At 35.9% G+C, this 18,041-nt stretch overlaps 1 protein-coding gene across 12 annotated transcripts in view; it reads right to left on the bottom strand.

Moving 5' to 3' along the window:
* Positions 1-18,041, bottom strand: part of LOC136033883 (uncharacterized) — a 611,411-nt gene that overhangs the window by 480,348 nt on the left and 113,022 nt on the right. The window lies entirely within an intron of this gene.

Genomic DNA, 18,041 nt, shown 5'->3' with positions numbered 1-18,041 from the left:
CAATTGACACAAAAAATCAGCTTTATTTCAGATCAAGAACAATATGTGGTCACTATAACATGTAAGTACCATACAATTTATTCAGCTAGGACATATTTAAGTCAATAATTAAATCTTTAAGTTTAATTCTGATTGTTGGCCTTCGTTTACAACTCTTTTCGTGGCCTACGAGTCAGGCATCTTCGATATGTATATTTATCGTCATAGTATTTTACTAAAGATTAACTTATCCATATTTATGTTTCATTCAGCCGTAGAACATTGGGAGGGTATTCATTTGAACAGACATTTAACGTTGCAGAGCCATTTCTAAGTAACGAAGGAGATTGTGTCACGCTAAAGTACTGATTTCTGCTATTTTCTGGAGCAGAACAACAGTTATGGCCAACTTGGACCGAAAGGCTATCAGTAAAGATTCGAATATTATCAACTGGTTTAGAACTATAAGAAAGCTATTGAAGTGATCTACCCGTTTCAAGGGCTACACGGCTGCGTAGCATTCTTTTCCTCCCTAAAGATTTATGAGTTTTTATTATACAGTCCATACAAAAAGAATAGTTGGTACAGTCCGTCCCAACGTTTTATAATTTATTGCATAATTGTGCACAACTTATGGAGGGGGAGGGGGTCATTGGATCATTTTTGTGGAAAGGGACTGCCCGAAGCGTCAAAAGCGACTCCTTGGGCTCAAAATTTTCTAGCTTTTTAAGAAGTTGTCTTGAAAAATGCATATGCTTACTTACACACGGTGGAAGGGGTCAAAAATATAGGGGAAGTACCCCTTTTTAAGGGAGATTTTATTTTGATAAACAGTATGCAAAAGCTACACTTTAGTGTGTTCAGGAGGGAGCTGACAGCCTCACTTGAGAAGGGGCAGAGCCCTGAAGGACAGAAGCTAAACGTAAAGGTATTTTATTTTCTTCAAATGAAAACGATGTCTAATTGAAAACGGACCGAAAATTTTTGTATATATTATGGAGCTACCATCTTTCTGTCAAGAATTGGTAGGAGCAAGGCAAGGTAGTAGCAACGTTTAAGCAAAATATTTGTGCAGGTCTTGTGAATAGAGAGGTGGGACAAAGTTGCCCCGCTCGCCTTGATTTTAAAAACTGGTTCAAAAGAAAGCGAAATATTCAACTATAATAATGCAATAAGCTATATAAAGACAAATACGGGAAAAAGGTAAGTAAAATTAGTAGCCTGTAGGCTGACTTACCATTTTTCCATGTCCGAAATCTAAATGACGCTAAATCAGTTCTCAATTAGGTATAACCTATTGTAAGGGACGGTTATGAATGACAAATTTGCATGATTGGTTTCTTTTTATAGCAGATTGACTTCCATATTTTAATATTAATGTCAATCTGAAAGGCTTATTTTTCCTCTAATTAAGTACTGCATAACTGACTTTAATATATGTGAATTTAGTTGGTTAAAGTCCTTAATTGATAGCAATAAATTTGAATATAATATTTATGAGAACCTATTAACCTATTTACCTATTAACCTATCAGGATCCTTCATGTTTCTCGTAGGGGGAGTTTTGGTGGCTCATCTTATAATGGCCACAAGTAGAAATATCTTTTTTTGGTAGGGGGGTTGGAGATTATCAAACGTAAAAGTATACGGAAACACCTGATTGAGTGCACGATATTTCAGAAAAAGTCTTCCTTACGTTTGTATATCTTTATATCTTTAGATACCTGATCTGTTTTGCCATCCATCGAAAAAAATAACTTTAGGTTCACACTAGAGTAAAATCTGATCATTGCCAATTCTGACAATTTTAGTTTTAAAAAAGCTAAAGAGAGTTCATATGGCCAACCCCCTTCCACTCTCTCACTTAGTGCATGGGAAGAATATTATACGGACACTTTCACCTCCAGTTGATTTTTCGAATGATTTTGTGCAATGTAATCGTGCCAGATGGTTTTCTAGTTGGCCATATAACGTTTGTGCTAAAGAGAAGTAAATCTGCAGATTATTGTGCTTCATATAGGCCAATCACAATTGCTTCAAGTGTGAGCAAAGTGTTAAGGTATGTAATATTCTATGAATTATTAAGGTACGCAGTGTTAGGCATATTTTCTTGTAGGTCAAATAAAGTTTGTGCTGTGATATTGCCCATTAACACTGTTGAAGATTGCGGTGCAAATCAAATCGGTTTCTCGAAGGGACTTGTTTGTTAACATGCCCGTTGGATTTTGTCTGATGCTTGCTGAGGCCCAATCCATCAGCGTTCCTTTGTACAGTTGATATTTTGAAGGCTTTTGATCATGTGAATCATCATCAAACAATTGCTTCTTTGATTAGAGCGGGTGTTAATAAAAGTGTGTTTGGGACACTACTTCACTGGTACTGTAATTCTATTGTTTTTGCTAAATGGGATTCGAAGCTGCGTGCTCCGATTCAAATAAGAAGTGGAGTCCGCCAAGGGAGCTTTCTATCGCCCAGCATATTTAAGTCAGCTATTGCTGATGTTCTGGATGGCCTTTTGCCCACTTCATTTCTTAACGGTGTGGAGATAACGTATCTCGCGTACTCTGACGGTGTATTGCTGATTAGTAAAACGCACGAAGCTCTTCAATCGAATCTTGATAGGCTCTTGCATGGTTTTTCTAAGATTGATCTGCGAATTAATAGTTTGGAATGTTAATTTTGGGCGTTTAACTGTTGTTACCCAGTTTCCGTTTCTACCGGAACTTAGACTATTTCTTGCGTTGATTCATTTATGTATTTGGGAGCACGGTTTTTTTGTACGTTACGTTAGACAAGAGAGCCAATATTTTCTCAAATAGTGGAAAGTTTATGTTCTAGCTATGGTTCGGTTGTACCAAATCAGGGTCGTTTTTGTCGGAAAGATCTTGGAAAAATTGTTTTGCCTTGTGTTGCGCCCCATGTTAAGTGTTTGTTGGGAGTACTCTTTCTCCTGACAGCATGAGATATGTCACGTCTTACCAATAATTGACCAAATTAAAAAACTTATAGGGAAAGAGGGTGGCCATAAGAAATTCTCCAGGCCCCTCCCCCTGGCTCCCTAGATCCACCGGTGCTTGCAGTCGATTATTATGAACCCCTTCTTCATTGAAGGGTAGTTTGGTAGAATTTCTGATTTTTCCCTTCACAAAATAAACTGTTCTATATAGTCAAGAAGGTCAAATGATTTGTTGGTTTTCGAAGTAAGCATCAAAATGCTTACTTTGAGGTATCTCCCTCCCTCCCTAACTACAAAACAATCAGAGAACCCCATTGGAGGAGTTTAAGTGCCTTCTTAAGTTTTCTAATTTGTTAATTACTTTCAGATAGTATCTGCTACTGGGAAATATACGGACATTTTTCGCGGAGATTTTTTTTTAAAGGGGGGGGGGGTGTAATTAGCAAGATTAGGACTAGCAACCCCCCATCCCCTCTCAAGAATAGAAAATGATTTGCACTTTACTGAAACCAAAAACATTTTAAATGGTTCCATTTATTTATGCTTGAATAAATAAAGAATTATTAAGACTCCAAGGAAGAAACATCAGTAGTAGTAGAACAATTTTATTAGAAAATAAACACCTCTTAATCAATAGCACAACATAAACGAAGCTAATGCGAAATTCAAGGAAAATAAAGAGAGAATATGGAGAATGAGAAAATATGAAGAATGAGACCATATACCAAAATCAACTACAATAAAAAAACATAAACAATACATTACCTTGCCTGACCCCAAGACAACAAAAATAACAAACAAAAAAATACACAAATATTACAAATGAATTACCCATAGAAATTTTTTTTTAGTTAATCTGTTTCAAAAGTATACCTACCGAGCAACTCCACACGTAAATCAGACTTAAACTGGCCAAAGCTGCCTATTTCCTTGATATCTATACTCAGTTTATTCCAAAGTTTTGAAGCTCTGTAAATAAGTGAAAAGAAGACCTACTTAAAACTAATCGAGGAACCTCAGTATTACCTCGTATCCGAGTAATTTGGTGGTGAACATCCGACCTCTCACAAAATAATCCTCTACAACAATCAGGAAGGCTCTCACTGTAATACTTATATATAAAAATCAACGTATAAAAATCACATAATCCAGTTGCAGGCATTATATTTAAATCTCTATAAACCTCAAAGATTCCTGGTTCCCAACACCACAAAAAACTCGGATAGCATTATTCTGGATCACACGGATTGGACGAACTATTGAAGGGAAAGTATCAAGCCATATCGACGAGCAATACAAAATGTAAGGGTAATCAGAGGAAAGTACAACAATCGTAGAACACTTGTGGGGGAAATATGTTGTAATTTGCGCATGATTCCTAAGTTACGTGATAATATTTTCGAAACTGACTTCACATGATCTTTAAATGATAGGGTTTCATCAACATTGATTCCGAGGTATTTGGTGAACCTTGTTCGTTTAATAATTCCCCGCTCCGAAATAATTTCCGCAAACCAAGGGTAAAAATTCGGAGATCGAGAAAAAATAACAACATTTGGCTTTTCTATATTCAGGTCAAGGTGGTCTATTTTAAGCCATATACATATCCTGCTCATTGCTGCTTTTATCGTTGACATGAGCAGTTGTTCTGTTGGGGCAACACACACCAAGGTTGTATCATCAGCAAATAAGGGCATAGTGACCTGGGTCTTACTCGGACCGTTGTCAACAAAGTCGTCAATTGGGGGCAGAGCTTTCACAGCATGCGGCAGATCATTAATCAAAAATTAAAAACAGAGTCGGACCCAGTACGGATCCTTGGGGAACCCCCAATTAACAAAATTTTTACTACACAAAAATCCTTGTAAATTGACATACTGCTGTCTATTTTGAAGATAACTGCAAAGCAAACCCAATGTAGCACCCCTTAATCCATAAAATTCACATTTTTTAATAATATTCGATTATCAACAGTGTCAAACGCCTTAATTAAGTCCAAAAATATACCAGCTACCCTAAGATTTCTATCAAGAGCATCATTAATTATAGTAGTAATAAATGAAATCGCCCTTTCTGTTGTTCTACCCTTCCTGAAACCAAACGGATTTGGATGTAGAAGTTTATGCCGCTCCAAATGCTCATAAAATCTAATATTAATACATTTTTCTAAAACTCGTGAAACAACAGGTAATAATGAAATTGGTCTATAATTTCCCAATTCATTCTTGTTACCACCCTTAAACACAGGAGTTATTCTTGCGATTTTAAGACAATTGGGGAACTTTCCTTGCTTAAAACAAGCATAAACAAGGGACGTAAATACATGTGAAATGCTTGGAAACGCGGTTTTTAAAACAAAAAGGTTAATAGAATCACTCCCAGCCGAGGAACTTCTCATCTCAAAGATAATCTTACGAATTTCATGATTGACAGGTCTTAGATACATTGATGCATCGACAGAAGTACCCATAAAAGTCCCAAGCGGAGGACCTTTATCAGAAGCTACTGTAGTACGAGAAAATCGAGCCCAACAGTTGCAAAATGTTCCGAAAGGGCATTACATATTACATCAGGCTCATTCGATTTTAACCCATCACTTGTAGTAACTTCATTAGGGAGAACCGGATCTGCTGAAGATATAACACTTAATAATTTTCCATGTTTAGCTCGGTTACCACAAGCATCTTTAAATTTACACTCAAAATATTTATTCTTCACGTTTCTCAAAAGTTTATTAAGAGCATTTCTATAATTTTTTTAAATTCTAGTACAAACTGGATCATTTTCATTCCTTATTGAATCCCTATATAACTGGTCTTTCTTATTTATGCACCGCAGAAGACTAGGTGACAACCAAAGCTTTTTGGGTATCTTTTTCCTTGACCTTGTCCAATTTATTATACAAGTTTTACTCGAAATAGAGATCAATGTATCATAAAATCTCTGAAAACTTATATTTATATCATCTAGATTTTCAACTACATTATTCCAATCAACATTAGAAATCTCTTGTTTAAACCTTTCTAGGTTACCCTGGTTAAGGACAGGTAACATACTCATTTTCAGTCTAGGGCCTTGCTGCCTCCGGAAACAAACTTTAAAATTTGTCGAAATCCCAAAATGGTTAGAAACATCAGTAACAATAATGGATCTTAAAGTTTTGAATTAGAAAAAAATTTATCAAGTAGTTTTGCCGCTAAAGTGGTAACACGCGTACAAATATTAATAGTGGGAAATAAACTATATGACATGCAAAGCTGTAGGAAGTCCATAGGAGTATTCGAATTCATATCATTACGGTCAATATTAAAATCCCTAAGCATGAAGAAAGGGTGCGAATCAGTAGGTAGTTTATCCAACTGTTCCTCCAAAATATCAATAAAGGCCCGTATAGACCCAGATGGTGGTCTATATAGTACAACAACATAAACATCTTATGGCTTAAGCCTGAGATGAAGGATAAGTGGCACAAATAACATCTTGTGATACAGCACTAGATCACTTCTTACTAAAACCTCGATATCGCTCCGTATATAAGCTCCAATTCCTCCATGTTGTCAAATAGACGATTCCTATGATAAAACGAATACCCTGGAATATCCAAGAGGGCAGAGGTATGCTCATTTAGCCATGTTTCTGTGAGACCAATAACCTGAAAAATGGAAATTTCACATATCTTTTAACTTAAAAAGTTAAAAGATGAATTCAAACCCTGGCAGTTAAGATGGAAAATTCTGAGATCTTCAGAATCATCACCACTATACCCGGACCTCAAACCATCTTTAAATAGGTACTTTGAATTACAAGAAACATATTGACCAGCAATCCCAATATCATAATTCCGGTGGAGCTGCTCCGTAAACATACTACCAAAATCCATAAATGAAGCTTCCAAATTTTTAAGACGGCTGTTGCCCAGGGTGCCACGATCGCCATCAACCATATTCATACAGTTTTACAATAAAGTGATATGGCCTCATCTCCACAACAAAACAAAAAAGAACAAAAAAAAAAGAACTAAACAAGAAGCAAAAAGAATATAACAAACAACAAAAGAATGACATTTTCCAATAATTCCTTACGTAATACCCGTACATGCGGTGAGACATCATCACTAATAAAAATAGACTTATAAACACCGAACTCTTTCCCTTTTAATTTTTCCGCGTTGCTTAGAATCAAGGGTAAAATTCTAGTTAGTTGACTTCTTGCTATCTCGGAAAGGGTTTAGTTTAGGAAAATGAAACTTTCAGGGATGGGTCTACAGGCTAAAGTATGTCTCGGGAAGGTATTTTTAAGTACCCACCTCTACTCCTTCTCCCTCTAGAGGGACCTGAAATTTGCCCACATGACAGGTCTATACCTATTGAAATTTTGACAAAACAATATTTTACCTTAATTTTCAGTTACTAGTGGCTTTTTCTCTGCCTTCAGTTCTAAAAATGCAATTCCTGTTATTTGAGTAGAATTTTGAGCCATATCAATGTTTTTTGAACGTTATAAAATGGAATTGAGCAAAGCTAAGAAGCTGAAAACAGTTTTGTTGTACTTCAATTAAGCAGAAGATCTATTTTGTAAGGTTTCACTTTTATGACACACATATTTTTGAAGGTCATCAAAGGTAAGGGTCCTCTAGAGGGAGAAGGAGTAGAGGTAGGTACTTCAAAATACCTTCCCGGGACATACTTTAGCCTGTTGATCCCTGTTGAAAGTTTCATTTTTCTAACCTAACCCCATTCTGAGATAGAAAGAAGTCAATCAATTTGAATTTCACCCTACCGGTTAATTTTGTTTTTGCTTTTTGAAAATAAATTATCAATAATTAAATTACTTCTGTATTATAACCCTTACTCCACCTGCAATTGTACCTACAAAGTACCTACCTCCACTCCTTCTCCCTCTAGAAGGCCCTGAAATTTGCCTACATGACAGGTCTATACCTATTGAAATTTTGACAAAACAACATTTTACCTTAATTTTCAGAGACTAGATGCTTTTTCTCTGCCTTTAGTTCTGAAAATGCAATTCCTGTTATTTAAGTAGAATTTTGAGCTATATCAATGTTTTTTTCGAAATTTAGGAAATGTATTTGCATATCTTTAAAACCTTACAAAATGGAATTAAGCAAAAGTTATGAAGCTGAAACTAATTTTGTTGTACTTCAATTAAGCAGAAGATCTATTTTGCAAGGTTTCACTTATATAACACACATATTTTTAAAGGTCATCAAAGGTCAGGGCCCTCTAGAGGGAGAAGGAGTGGAGGTAGTTGCTTTAAAATCCCTTCTCGGGACATTCTTTAGTTTGTAGATTCATCCCTGAAAGTTTCATTTTCATAACCTAAACCCTTTCTGAGATAGCAAGAAGTCAATTAACTAGATTTTTACCACCGGTAGTATACCAAAAAGCGTCACTTGCGAGGGTATGCCACTCAAAAAAATAACAACAAATATAAGATACAAGGTACTGGAGGATGATGCTACTTGAAAATACCAGTAAACCAGTTTGTTTAGTGTTTCACCAGGAGTAGCAAAAATAATTTTACATAGATACCCCTTCACAGAAGAAAGGTGAGAATGTTCTAAAGGATGTATTAGCAGAGCCATTTATATTGACTTCACCCGATCTAAGTTGCCTCGCTAATGCTCAATTGTGCTGCTAATTCTCCCTTTCAGAACAGCTCAACAAATGATTTAAGAAAATACATCAGAAGTGTAACCATATTAGATACGACCCTTAGAAGTGGCAGCGATGATTTCTTCTCTTTCCGATATCCCTTATTATGTTCAGTACATTCTCTTCCTATCTTTCGTCTAATTTCAGTACAATTATTTGACAATCCAGTTTACCTAATTAAAACAGAAATGACACAAAACGGAATTGATATATTATTTTCATGAAATTGTATATTTAAAAGAGTAATTAGTAAGGAAATTCTATTAAGAGGTAAATTGATTTATTTGCACCCGAAATTTGCATCCCTAGGGATAAAAATTTAAAATAGATTCAAAGATGTACATTGTCAATTTAGTCAGTCAGTAGATCAGCAGTGAGGTAGTCAGTCAGTAGTTCAAAAGTGTGTTTTCCTAAACTTTTAAATAATGTCTGCTGGAAACAAGGAAAGGTAATGTAAAAAACTTGCTTAATTCTTAGCTTCATAAGCTTTTTTTAGTGCAGGTTGTTGCCCGTGGTAATTTCATGGGGAGTTTCACCGGGCCTGTCTCACATTCCACACCCGTTTTTAACAGGGTGGTCATGTATAATTGGTCTTAAGTAGTTTTAAACCGAATGGCTGCCCCATATTGGCGAGACAGTATTTTGGCCCTAGTCGAGCCAAATTCTCTGTTTCGCAAAGCAAAATGGCAAAAATCGCCACTCTTCTGCGATATGCAAGTTAATTCTACATGTGGTCTTGTAATGTCGCGAGAGGGCTCATTCTAAAGGACATTGAAAGTTCTAATGCCATTTTTAAGTGAACAACAAAATTGGAGGGCACCTAGGTTCCCTCCCACGCTCATTTTCCCCCAAAGTAACTGGATCAAAATTTTGAGATGGCCATTTTGTTCAGCATAGTCGAAAAATTATGCCTCGCTCTTTACGCTACAGTTTCTTTTTTAAAGTAGACTTTTGACGAAAATTCAAACTTTAGCGTAAAGAGCAGGGTGTTGATGAGGGGAAAAATCCTTTCAAATAAGAATTAATTTCTGTTCGTTTTAAGTTTTAATGTCGCTCCTTACTTGCATTTAAAAAAACTTGTTTTTTTTATTTACTCAACATAAAAGCCAATACTGCCGGCATAGTAACTGTCATAAGAATTCTATTTTTAGTTTTGGTGAATATTGGTTCTAGTCACTTTCCAGTTTTCTAATCACTAACTATTTGATAAAATTCTCTTGTGACGATTTTTTTTTTGAATAGGACCATAATAAAGATAGAGGGTTAATTCGACAGGTGGATAGTAAATTTAAATTTTGTTTTTCTTCCGCTATCCTATTTTTTAATGTCTGAATATATAAGGGATTTAAGTTCGAGGGGGAGAATTATCCTGTTATGAAAGAGGTACATTTTACATGGCGGTTATAAAACCAAAACGGGGCATCTATGCAGGCAGGATGATTCTTGAGCATCTCTACTCATTCTGTCAACAATTCTAAGGCGTAGAAAATTACATAAAGACAAGTCTACATCTATTATAATCTACGGAAGCAATAAATCTTTCTGTAATTGCTGTTTGAGTTCAATTTTCTTTTAAAATTAAATGTATAATAATTAAATATATTATTCATTAAAAAATTTATCCCTTTACCAGGAATCCTTGTCGTTTAAAATTTACTGTATTTTGTTTCATTATGCATTCAATTTAATTGCACTTTTCATTTGAGAGTTTTCCTCAGATTTTTTAAGATAATCTTAATCCTACATAAAAATATTCCTGAAATCCTGTCACCCAACCACCACTGATATTTTAGTGTCTCCCCCCCTCCGTGGAAAATTTCCTACCGGCGCCTTTCTGTTCATAGATGAAGCCTTGCATTCAAGATATACAAGTGAGAACCATGTTCTGTAAATAAGTCGTTTTTTAATAGTCAGTGTTTATATTCTGTATTATCCCTTGATTTTTTAAAGCAAGCGTTGGGATCACCACTTTTTGTATTAATAAATGAATATAAACTGACTTCAGATTGAATCTATGATACACAATCTATGCTAACCTACCCTTTCTGTAATTATAATTGAAACAATTCTTTTCTATATTGGATGGTCGAATGAAGAAAATGAAGAACAAATTCTCCCAGTTAACAAAAAAGGGCTTTACCGGATGCACGATTGTCGAAGGGGATCGACCAGACTTCATATGACTGCGCAATACAAGTCAAAATTACACAGAAAACAAACGTCACTTTATGAACGCTGCAAATGCGATTTTTATATTGTAATTATTAAAACGTCCGATTAAACTCTTCTTTTTAATTGTGATCTTCTTATATATTTTTCTCAGGATAATAAAGGTAAAATAAAAGTAAAAATAAAACTATAGCGTGATAACAATGCTCAACATTTTGCTCTTAATCAAACTGAATGAAAACCATATGAATTGTATTTTTGAATGTACTGAATAAATAGCTTTCTTGGTGTGAATTTTATGTTCGAAATTTTTTCTAATTGTGCTTATTACAATTTTTTCTTAGTTATGATTTACAAAAGAATTCCCCCCCCCCAATCCAAGATAGACCAACCAAAAAAGTATTACTAGTGAAATTGGTTTTGGGCTCCAGGTACTACCTACCAAAAAAGTAGGTCTTCATAGGAAATCCCCCGAAAGGTTAAAAAAATTTCTTAGCCAGGATATACAACATTTTGGTATATAAAATTTCCTGGAATTCTAAGAATAAAACATCACGCAAAAAATAACAACAAATTCAAAGGTCAAAGGAAAGGTTAAAGGTCAAATATTGTCTAGACTTTGCCTCTGAGGAGCACATATGTTCCCTTTCGAGAAATAAGGTGAGGTGTGGGCCTGCAAAGCGAAAGTAAAGCTCTACCACACTGGGGAAAGCTGAAGATCCCTCAAAAAAAGGAATCGCACGTTTTACGGGGATTCCTGATAGGAATACAACCCTCTCTTTCTATTTATGATCTAATATTTTTTCTTCTGCGTTTCAATTAAAGAAGGTGTAACTTAAATACAAGAGTAACTTGCGTCTAAAAATACCATGAAGTAACTTTTTTCAATTGTAACTACCGGTTAACGGGACCTGAATTATTGGATCATTCTTCTATAGGGCTCAAGAGGCAGCGTGTGACTGTTGTTGCTTACTGAAAGTTACATCAGATCAAGCCCGTGGCGTCTTCGAGGCAGGAGGGGGGGACAAGAATGTAGAGCCTAGATTTCGCTTTTGTTAGACTTAAGTTTCAAACCGGCATTACAAGATCAGGAAGCTGATAATGTTGTTTCAAATCATATCTATTTAACAATGGTACTAGGCATTTCCTGATTTACTTTACTTAAAGCCCATGCTAGGGTCCAGCGTAGAAAGAGATTTGACTCTTCCCCTCCATTCCAAACGGTCCTGCGCAAGCATGACTGCTTCTTGAAGATCAGTTCCAATCATAAAGAGGTACTAGGTGAACTGGGTTCTTCTAAGGGGGTGATTCCAGCCACGTTAAAGGGATCAAAATTGCAAAGTGTGCTGATGGGTGCTTCTGATGGTATGCTAATCAACTAGACGAACCCCCATAGTGTTCTTGCGGCATGCTGATGAGAGTTGGGGGCTGATCTGTGAGGGTTAGCAGTCGGGTGTTTGAGACAAATTCTCACTTGATACCTTCCATTCGCCTTAGCAAGTATCTTTGTGCCAAAGATCATTTGGCATCATTGTCTATGGCATCACGAACAAAACCAGCAGGCAGCAAAGTTTCCGCACCGGAGAGACGGACTTGCGTTACGGTCGTGTTCTAGATCCCCTTTTTTGTTTTTTGACTTATGCTGGGCTTTGACCACACGGAACGACATAATCGAGCCATGACAGACGCGGCTTTAGGGATGAATGACGAGACTTACATTTCAATCGAGTCGTCATCCGAGATGGCAGATCCGAGGTAAGTAAAAGATTTGACAGGTTCAACAGTTTCAACCCTTATATGTTGAATGCTGGTGAGTTGGTGGAATTACCTGCCGGGTCGATGACCATTTTTTTCTGTGTATCTAATGTGTTGTGCCACTTTCAGGGTTACTTCCGACAGTATATTGAGGGCTGGCTCTAGTTCAGCTGCAGAAATGCATATCAGAGCAATATAATCTGCGAAATCGCTATCGGCTAATACTCTATCGCCATATGTCAGTCCAAATTGGAGCCAATTCGTCATTCGATCCATGGGATAGTCAATCACCACATTGAAAAGTTCAGGAGCAGCAACACAGCCTTGCCTTACCCCAGTATCCATTTCAAATAGTGGGCTTCGGCGACCATTAATCTGGAAAGAGCTTTTTGTGCCAGTGTAGAGCGTCTTGAATAAGCGGCAGTATTTGCCGTAGAGACCCATTCGTCTTAGTATCAGCCAAACAGACTCAAGGTCGACCGATTCGAAATCAGCTTTAAAATTAACAAATTGAATTTTCAATAAAAAGATACCCCTTTGAAGTTTCTGAGATCATATTTTCTCTAAACACGGCCAAACACGCAGGCACAAGAAAGGGTTAGTGTTCTAAGGCTAGCTACCAAAATCTGAGTTTTATCAATCCATAAGCTAAAAAAATTGGCTAAAACCCTCTAAATATAAAGCAAACAGGTGTAACTACAAAAATTGAACTTAAAAGCCTTCTGAAACTAAGTAACGGCCAATGGCTCTCGAAAAAAAAAAAAAAAACCTCCGTGGGATATCCATATATTCTAGAAAATAATAGAGATTTGAAACAAATCCTAATGTATAGAAAAAATTAGTTAAAACCTTCAAATATTAAACAAGAAGGTATAACTCAAAGGAAAATAAAGTTTAATAGGCCTCTGAAATTGAGTGACAGCAAAGGCTGTCGAAAAAAAAACAAAAAAAAAACAGTGGGATATGCATGAGCCCAAGATAACATGTTTTTTTTTGTATTTCACCCATTATTACATTTCAAACGATAGTTACAACCCTGAAAAAAAGTTAGGTTTCAGCAAAAAGGGGCGTGCCATTTCTGATATTCAAGAAATCTTATTGAGAGTCATAAAAAAACGGAATTTTTATTGTAATAATGCTCGAAAGGATCGGGTTTCAGTATGATTCCAAATATATAAATTTTATTAATTTATTATTATCCGTCAAAGGCTACGAGGTTGAGAAAATCTGGAAAGATTTGTATATTTGTAAGATTTTGCTTATCAGAAGATAACTTCGTAGAAACGCTAAATTTATAGCCGTCAAATTTGATTGATTACATGTGCTGGAGAGGGTTGAAAAGTAACAATTATGTTTAAGAACAAAGAAAATATTAGCGTCAAGTCTTAAATACACGAAAAAATTATCAACAAAAAATGCCTCCACGTCCATTAAAGTTATTTGGAAATTAATGTTGTTATCAGGGGTTGACAAAAGTCAATAATAATCATGCAAAGAAAAAATGCTATGAGAAAACGACTTTATACCCCGGAAGGTAAAAATTCTGCCTGAATGGGATGAAAAGTCTATGCCCCATGGCCTACTCCTTCCATCTATCGCCCCAAATTTGAAAGATAACTACTACAAATGTCCTAATGCAAGTGACCTCTTATTCTAACCCAAACTTATAAAAAGAAAGAAAATCAAAAGAAAATTTTGAATACTGCTAGTTCATAAGTAAAACCCTACTGCATGTGTATCCCCATCCTCCTTTATTCATGGCACCTGGAAAAAAGAATTCTTACGTAAATTGATAAGATGGAAAGTTTTGAATAACGAAAAAAGAGTTATATGTATATATATATTATGGGCCCCTACTAAAAGAATACCTACTAAAAGAAAGTGCATAGTTGGCTTTGGGAACAAACAAGTTCTTATTGTTAATCAAAAATAAGATTTAGAAAAAATGTCCACCCCACCCCTAGACTTTGAAAAGTATATTTCTCCTCCTCCAAAAACAGAAAAAAAGAAATCTTTTCCCATATACAGTTTAATGAATTGGTACCCCTGACAGAACTGTGTGATCAAACCCACAGAGGTGGGGTGGGCACCAAAGGGTAAAACTGGAATTCTTTCTCTAGGCTCATACAAAAACTATATTTGCTTGTCACGGCAGTTGTAGTCGCTGGATTAAGCAATTTAATCTGATTTATCAGGAAATTTATTGAATCATAAGAATTTATCAGGCAGCTCGTCAATTTTTCTTCTCCACAACAGCAGCAGCACCTCTATAAATTCATGATTATATATTTTTTTTCTGAATACCAACAGCAGCAGTGGAAGAAACAATCATATATAAAAAATAATAATATTACAAATATAATTAAAATTACGTTGTTGGTATCCAATTCCCTTCAAATGGCTCGCAGAACTGATAGAGTTTTCGAAATAGTTGTTTTGATCGACTTTTGAGAAAAATGGAGTGGGGGAGGAGGCCTAGTTGCCCTCCAATTATTTGGCCACTTAAAAAGGCAACTAGAACTTTCAATTTTTTTACCAATATTTTTATTAGTAAAAGATATACGTAACCTAAAAATTAGCTTACGTAACGAACTTCTGTATTCTCATGTTTTTATTACGTATATGAGGGGGTTTACCCCATTGTCAGTACCTCGCTCTTTACACTAAAGCTTAAATTTTGTCCCAATTTCTTCAGAATGACCCTGAATAACAAAAGCCGTAGAATAAATAGTTGAAATTACTAAATATACTTTAGCATAAAGAGCGAAGTATTAGGAGGAAATGAGCCGATTATTTGCGTAATAATTTCTGTTCGTTTTATGTTTTAATGCTGCTCCTTACTTTCAGTTGAAAAAAACCTTTTCATATTTACATTTTCATCGTATTTTTTTAAATAATGCTAGAAAATCCTGCGCTCCCTTCATGGAAAATTTCTTCCCCCATGACGGATTCCTCCAAGGAAAGTTCCCCCAACATATCCCCCTCTTCTCAAGCCCCTCCCCCAACCAAAAAATCCTCCTGAAAACGTCTGTACACTTCCAAATAACCATTACTATATGTAAGCACTGGTCAAAGTTTGTAACTTGTAGCCCCTCCCACGGGGACTGTGGGGGAGTAAGTCGTCCCCAAAGACATAGTTATAAGGTTTTTCGACTACGCTGAATAAAATGGCTATCTCAGAATTTTGATCTGTTAATTTTGGAAAATAATTAGCGTGGGAGCGGGCATAAGTGCCCTCCAATATTTTTGGTCACTTAAAAAGGGCACTATAACTTTTCATTTCCGTTAGAATGAGCCCTCTCGCAACATTCTAAGACAACTGGGTCGATACGATCACCCCTGGGAAAAAAAAACAACAAAAAAACAAATAAACACGCATCCCTGATCTGCCTTCTGGCAAAAAATATAAAATTCCACATTTTTCTAGATAGGAGCTTGAAACTTCTACAGTAGGGTTCTCTGATACGCTGAATCTGATGGTGTGATTTTCGTTAAGATTCCATGGTTTTTAAGAGGTGATTCGTCCTATTTTCTAAAATAACGCAAATTTTCTCAGGCTCGTAACTTTCGATGGGTAAAACTGAACTTGACGAAACTTATATATTTAAAATCAGCATTAAAATGCGATTCTTTTAATGTAGCTTTTGGTACCAAAATTCCATTTTTTAGACTTTTGTTTACTATTGAGCCGGGTCACTCCTTACCACAGTTCGTTACCACGAACTGTTTGATCCATCTTAAGACCACTGGTAACGACGAACGATGTTTTTTCCCGTCAAAAAGCAAAGCAAAAACAAGAACAAACCCGTCGGCAACTGTCTTGTTACCTTCAGTGAAACATAATAAAACGAATTTCATTGGTTGGCTTGGGATTCCTTTTATTTTCCTTTTGACCAATGAACAAAGTCGGGATGAAATCCAAAGAGATGACTCTCAACGCTGCCTCACGGATTTGGTCGGTCGAGAGGTAAGGCCTAAAATATTCTAAGAAATTGAAAAAGGTTACCTATTGCAATAAGTCTCTCTGTGTCACTCTAGAGTAACTCTGCTTTTGACACCAAGTTTGACTGAGCTTCAACAGTCTTTTTTTTTGTAAAATGTCCCGATAATAAGAACATAGCCTTCTCCCTTTTCATCCCTCAGTGGGTTAACATTTGACTCCCTCTCCCTAATTTCAACCTTGACAGAGATCTGGTATTCCCTTCTGATAGTCGTCCTCATGGCAAAAACGTAGGGGTCTTCTCTCTCGAAGAGGCTCTGCCCCTTCTTCTCAAGTGAGGCTGTCATCTCCCCTCTCAATACACTAAAGTGCAGCTTTTGCATACTGTTTGTCAAAATAAAATCACCTTTAAAAAGATGTGCGTCCACTACATTTTTGACCCCTTCCACCTTGTGTAAGTAAGCGTATGCGTCTTTCAAGACAACTCTCAAAAAGCTAGAAAATTTTGAGCCCAAAGATTCGCTTTTGACACTTCAGGCAGCCCTTTCCCACAAAGATGATTCACTGACCCCCTCCCCCTCCATAAATTTTGTACAATTATGCAATAAATATTAACCGTCTGGAATGAACTGTACCACCTATTCTTTTTGTATAAACGAATGAATTTATTTAGTGATATGACTTTTTGTGGGTATTTCCCCCTGTCTACCAAAATAAGGTAAATTCCCTCAGGCCCGTAACCTTTGATAATGTTTTCTGTTGATGTTTCTATTTCGTTTAATATTGCTAAAGTTCGTTACCACGAACTGTTTGAAAGGTCTTATATTTTTCATCAAAAGAAAACAAAGTCAAAACGGACCGAGATTTTTCTATATATTATGAGGCTACCACCACCCTAAGCCCTCCACTCTTTGCATTAAAGTTTGGCTTATGCTTTATTGATTTTACAATTAGCATATGTAACAATTTTGAAACATTTGCGTCAAGAATTGGTCTATAGGAAGACAAATACTGGAAAAACGAAAGTAAGATCAGTAGCCTGTAGGTTGACTTACCATTTTTCCATGTCCGAAAGCTGAATGACGCTAAATCGGTCTACACTTAGGTATAACCTATTGTAAGGGACGGTTATCAATGACGAATTTGTATGCTTCGTTTCTTTTTAGAGCAGATTAACTTCCATATTTTTAATATTATGTCAATCTAAAAGGCTGATTTTTCCTTTAATTAAATACTGCATAACTGATTTTAATATATTTAAATTTAGTTGGTTAAAGTCCTTAATTGATAGCAATAAATTTGAATAGAATTTTTATGAGAAAAAGTTATTCAGGCGACATTTGATTATATTATCAGGATCCTTCATGTTTCTCATAGGGGGTCGGCCACAGTAAAGATATCTTTTTTTGGTGGGGGGATGGGGATTATCAAACGGAAAAGTAAACGAAAAAACATGATGGAGTGCATGATATTTCAGAAAAGCCTTGGGTAAAAATGTATAATTTAAATGATTTTGAAAAGGACGACATTACCTTCCATCGTAAAAACTAACCTTAGGTTCACACTA

The sequence above is a fragment of the Artemia franciscana genome, chromosome 12, assembly GCF_032884065.1.
Source record: "Artemia franciscana chromosome 12, ASM3288406v1, whole genome shotgun sequence".
NCBI classification, from domain to species: Eukaryota; Metazoa; Arthropoda; class Branchiopoda; order Anostraca; family Artemiidae; genus Artemia; species Artemia franciscana.
Note: the sequence above shows the minus strand (reverse complement) of the source record. Positions and strands in the feature narration are given on the sequence as shown.